The following is a 6,577-nucleotide window of genomic DNA, read 5'->3' on the forward strand; positions in this document are numbered from 1 at the left end:
AGAGAGAGAGAGAGAGAGAGAGAGAGAGAGAGAGAGAGAGAGAGAGAAAGAGAGAGAGAAAGAGAGAGAGAAAGAGAGAGAGAGAGAGAGAATGAACTGAAACTATGTTAATTATTATTTTTGCAGTCGACACCATATTCAAAGGACTAAAATTTGGTTTTATGGTTCGAAATCTATTGCTTTTTCTCAAAATCGCTACCGCATTACTACCAGGGATAAAATCCATTACACGAAAAACACTGTATTTGGTTTCTCATGTTGCAGTTAATTACAATTTATATACTATGCGGATTCACGGAAATGGTATAAAAAGTTGATTGTGCGCGCTTAAAATTGGTTGGTGTGGAAAACAAGTGAATACACAACTCGGAGTGCACTAAGGTGTGGGAGTTCATATTACCAAATCCCAGAATGTTGTTCTCCACTAATAGTTTTGTTAACAATCCACGTGATTTCATGACCTTTATTCTATTTATTATTAACAAACGGCATTTCATTCACCATATCAGCAAATGAGAGCGATACAGATGGTGAAACTTTTTTTCTCGCTTCAACAGAGACAGAAAGCAAAATAATTTTGAACTGCGTTCGACGTCAATATATATCAACAGTTTGTTTTTTGTATATATTTTTTTCTCATTTTTCATAACACATGCAGTGCATACAGTTATGAAATAAATCTTATTGAATTTTTCGCACCAAACAACATTTGTATTCATGATGAACGTCATCATCATACAAACAGTTGGAAAAATATGTTTTTTTTTGTCGCAACAAAAATCGAATTGCTCTATTCATCAGAATCAAAATGTTGAGCAATGAACAGGTAATTCGATCGAATTTTTTTTACGTAAAAGTGTGCAAAATTGATTTTATTGTGTTGTGACAAAAATGTTCAACAAGTGCAAAAACTAGGTCAAATTGATCACATTGCATTCAATGAATTTGCATCTCGTATTGGAATGCACTACACATAATATCCTTTACAATTGGACATTTTATTGAACTCGTTTAACATATAACCGATTTTATTTCATTGCATTGGCAACATTTTTGAATATTAAGTTCATTATATAATTCTTCTGTTATGTTCTACAATATGGTGGCTACCATTTTGACGAAAGTACCACTGAGTTTTAATTATAATTCATTGAATTTCTCTGTTATCCAAACAAAAAAAGCATATCTGAAACATGATGGTAGTTGGTAATCAATTTCATATTAAATCTAATACTAGTTGGACCGTTAAAAATATGAAATTGAAACGAAATGTAAACTTTAAAAACAAATTAAATGAAAATAAGTAAACGAATTGTGTCTATTGTTGTATTATTGTGTTATATTATATAAAAAATTGTTTGTAAAATTGTATATCCCTTTCATAATATGAAGCACAAGCTCAAACTCAAATATACAATAGCGTTTTCTGAAAGGCAAAAAGAAAAATGGAATGAAAAAAAAAACCCAACTGGAACACATTTACAAAGTGATAGAGTAAATTGTGTGTGTCAGATTTACTCAGATTCATTGCGTCCTTTTTTATGCATTCAAGCTAATAGATGTATATATGTAGGACTCAGGACCGTAGGTATACATATGCTCCGGCTTTGCATTTAATAATATGATGTGTAAATAAAGTATAAATGTTAAAATGCATTTGATTGCGAAATTGAAGAAATTGATCTCAGTTGAGCGCATACAATGCGTACGTGTGTTAAATCTCCATTTATTGAACACGATAAAATGCAGCGTAGTATACTGTTTGTTTTACAAGGGAATATTTTTGTTACAAATTCAATATTATTTTATGGATTGGGGCAATTCGATCATCGCTTCGATTTTACATGGAAAATCATTTTAACTGTGATTGCATTAAATGGACAGAGAGCAAGTGGTAGATATTGATTTAAACCCACACACACACATACACTGTTCCAGCAATAATAATAATAATTAAAACTGTGTAATGAAAATCGGGACGAGAAAAGTTATGGTAAATGGCATGGTTTTCAGAAAGTTTGATTTATAATTATAGCACAAGAACACACGACCTCATGCACAAAAAAGCAAATTGAACTCTGAATGTTTTTTTCACTTCGCTCGTCGCTATTTATTATGAGTTGGTAAAATGTTTGTAATTTATGATGTTGTACATTTTGTTATTAAATCCTGCTCGTTATGCATTAGGTCGAGTGGCTCCATATGTGTATTTGTTTGCCATTAAACGGTGCAATGCACTACAACGTCATCATCGTTGACGATGCTTGTTATCGTTTCTTGTCGCAATATCAAAGGATCGCAGTTTTATTTTCAATGGAAAAGTGGTATGACTATGATGTTGTATGCACAACTAGCTTTGTAAGTCACTTGTTGAGTGAAAAAAGCAACGGTGAAGGAGAAAGAGACTGAAGCTCATCAAGTGATTGTTCCATATAATGAGCGTTCAAAATGGAAACGCCTTTTAGTGTGATGGCAACATGTTCCATAAATAATTAATTTGTTATAATTCATGTCCGGACTGCAATGTGCTAGAAAATGATTGACAAATTGGTTACCCACCCAACAAAATTTTGAAAAATTCAACTTAATTAGGACAGTCAAACATAAGGTGTTATCATCTCATACATATTTCATTCAATTTGTTAGTTGTTTTTTTTTTATCCTGTTTCCGAGCTGCCTGTTTATCCTATTTAAAATATTCCGTACTCTCACGATGTACTTGATGATGCGAAGGAAAATATGGCACATTGTTATAACACAGTCGAATGGTGCGCTCAAGCAAGCACATTGACATTTGCGATTCATTGTTCTCTCTCTCTCTCTCTCTCTCTCTCTCTCACACACACACACACACATACAATATTGATATAACAATGAAACCGCCTGGATATCTTTACTCCGAGTCTTTGCATTCATTTCGTTCGGGCTATTCATAAGTAAATCACAGTATGGCGACTGTGATTTCGCGATTACAATGTTCTCATTTCCGTCCATACAATGAAAATTACATCATAGCTAATCTTTGAAATTACCCACAGTCTTTTGCATCTTTTTTGCGGAAATTCGCCGTGAGTTCTAATATAAACGGAGTTGTTAGTTTTTTTTTTCTTCAGGTCCAAGTTCAACCATACTCAAACATATGGAAAATGGAATTTAAATATTCGTCAACATGACACCAAAAGTAACACCATTAAAAAAAGTTTCATACAACGTTCAGGCTCAGCATGCCGCCGCATCCATAACTTATTTTCAATTTCTTTTTATCTCCTTATGCAAACCCATTTTTCCATCATTTGTAAAGTTCACTTGACTTTTTTTTCTTGATACAACAACGTTTTTTCGGACAAATTTTTTACTTTTCACTCGTTTCGATGTTTTTGGAATTTTCAATTTAATGTTTACCGCCGCAAATCGCAGGATTAACATGTTTATTCCAAACGATTACACATAAAATAAGTTGTCACATCAACGCTATATTACCAAATATAATTTTGGTTCTTTTCTGATTGGGGCCAGTTCACAGTTGACATTTTTTTATGCTAAACACATTTAATAGATGTGATGATTTTTCAGGTGTGAACTGGCCCCTGGGTTGAACTGATTTTTGTGCAAACTAAAAAATGGGAGTTTTCCTAATAAAAAGTTTTGCTACGGATGATCGCAATATCCAGAACAAAATATGAGCAAATATTACGAAATCGATTGAAAAAGTTCCACGTGCCATCTCGATTTTCGCCAATAAAATTTCATTATGAAAATTGTGTACTTGCGTCGAATGGGAAGCGGCAATCTTACAAATGTAATGACAATTTACTTTTTATGTTTGTTACCATAAATGGCAATTTCATTTGGGTATAAGATGCGATAGAGCTTCACTTTTCATTCACTTGCATCATGAAAATGTAATCAAAGTTTGTTTACATTTTGTTGAACGATAAAATATTGTGAAACATTCTAAGAAGTTTATTTTGCAATAAATATAACTGAAAATTAAAAAAAAAATGCGAATAAAAGCCGAGTGTCACAGACAGACCGAAATGGGTGCATAAAGCGCATGAGAAATTAGTATGCATTGTTTGAAATGTGACATTCAAAGGAATGATTGCATGATAAAGCACCAAAACAAATTTCATACGATGGACGAATATTCATGGAGACGAAAATGGCAATGGTGATTTGGTCAGATGATGACGGTGGTGGTGGTCAATTTTCCTGTTCTTTTGGATGTACCGGTGCATGAATGACAATTCATGGCAGTGAAATGAGAACAGTAGAAAGCATTTTAATTTGTTGAAATGAAATGAATGTGAAATATTCCATTTTGTGTTCTTTTTTAGTTGTTTTTTTTTTATTTTGTAATTTTAGAAAACAGAATACCGAATATATATGCATGAATGTGGAACAACGACATGCTCACAATAAAGCTAGAAAAATAAAGAAAGACAGGGAGATGGATAATGGAATGCCCGAGTCAAATAATCTACAAATTGGAACTAAATTACATATTAAACGAATAAAATATTATAACGACCATTATATCAACGGGTCGAAATGATACGAATTGAAGCGAACAGGGAGAAGAAAGAGAAATGTGCGCCTTTGGAATGCCAGCACTGTTTGATCGAGTGAAACGAATGAAATGAAAGTGAAGCATGGCAATCGACAAAAGCACAATGCAATTAATGGTGCGGTAGCTCCAAAGAAACTGGGTGTTCCACTCATTGTCATTTGTTAGTGTGAAGAAGAAGAAGAAGAAAAAAACGAGAAATAGCGGGTAGTTGCCTAACGCTATTATTATTGCCACACTGAATCCAAGGTAATTACCGTTAAAACGAGGAGGAATGTTGTGCAAAGAACAAACCGTGGAATCCAGAACAGTTTTATCCTATGCGTATATAAAGATATACGAATAGTGTGTAAGCGTGTATGGTGTATGAAATACGGTTGGGCGCAATGCTCTTTTGAATCTATTCAATGTTTTTATCATTGCTAAAATATGCTGAAATGAAGAAATTGTTCGCATTTGCCGAATGTCTTCTTGCCATGAGCGGCGTCAGTGTGCTCCTTTTTGAGAGGATACACATATTTTGAAGATGAAAGAACTTGCGAATATTGCAATTTGACTGGCACACACACGTTCGAACCAATATGTTGTAATGTTTGGTGTTGTCAAAGGTAAAATATTGAGTGTGCCATTCTGCTACGACTCGAGACAATTTAATGATGAAATATTTGCATCTGACAGTCATCAAGTCATCAGAACATCATCAACGAAATAAAAACACTTCCCTGATATACATATAAAATGTGATTTCATCATTCTCTAAAAAACATCCATATAACTATGTAACTTGGTTTTGTGCAAAAAAAACCATCTATTTCATTAGTGATGCATATATAAATGCAAATGGTAATATTAGAACACGCAAACAAACCATGATTATGTGTTTGTAAAAGAGCATAAAAAGTGCGAATATTTGTCGATAATTTTTCTTCATAACACATTGCATGCATCCAATATGAGTGAACAAGCGTCGCAACATTGTCATTATTACGACGCGAATTTATTTGATCCGCAGTTAAATCATAATATGCTTTTTGCTCTTTACTGTGTTATGTATATGCTTCTCATCCATAAAAACCATGGAATTTTTCAATGTTGTGGCAACACCGAAATGACTGACTACGAATAAACATTGAAAATTATTTATTATGAGCATGGCATAGCCAACATTTCGTACAAAGTTTTCTGTTCGTTTATTTTCTTTCAACTTTCTTGTTTCTCTTTGTTTCGCTGCTACGACTTACTATAGCGAGTGAAAACCAACATGTTTTACCAACAGAATAGATGTGGAATGAAAAAATGGAAAATTGAACGACAGACGATACGATATCACGTTAGAGTCCATAAACCGAGTGCAATGAATTTGGCCACCGATTGAGACACACGATTGGATGGAAAGAGACAACAGACGGCACACATCTTACGATGACAAATGGTCTGTATGTACAAGTAACAGTATGCTAGCCAGCGCACGTACACATAAAATATTTGTGATTTTTTTTCTTCTTCTATTCTTCTATCGCTGACAAAGCTCTTTCGCTCATATTCGAATGCGCGTACAATTTCTGGGACCTGTTGCAATGCGAGGAGAGTAACGATGGAAATAACCACTAACAAAGCCAGCCAACCATCCAGCCAACAGAGCAATATACAGTCACTTGTTGTTGCTGCTCAACATACGAATAAAAAAATATGTGCGAAACAAAGCGAAGCTTTGAACAACGCTCAGTGCGCATGCCGGTAAAATACACACTTACAGCTGGGAAATTCAAACTCTCACCTTCTCACTCTCGCTCTTTCCCTGCGTGTATCCTCCGTATTTGGGAGCTTGTCTGTTTTTTTTCATTGCTCATGGTCTGTGCTTTCGAAGGAAAAAATTTGCACTCACATTCGTATCGCTTTCAATACGCACGCTTTTTCTCTCCCTCACGCTTTGCTGTTGTCTCTTTTGGTGTTGTTAACATTCAATCTAACGCTTTTCACGACCGATTCATTATCAAATGTTTGGCTCAA

The sequence above is a fragment of the Contarinia nasturtii genome, unplaced genomic scaffold (genome assembly GCF_009176525.2).
Source record: "Contarinia nasturtii isolate CC-2019 unplaced genomic scaffold, AAFC_CNas_1.1 Cnas_scaffold_2678, whole genome shotgun sequence".
NCBI lineage: Eukaryota > Metazoa > Arthropoda > Insecta > Diptera > Cecidomyiidae > Contarinia > Contarinia nasturtii.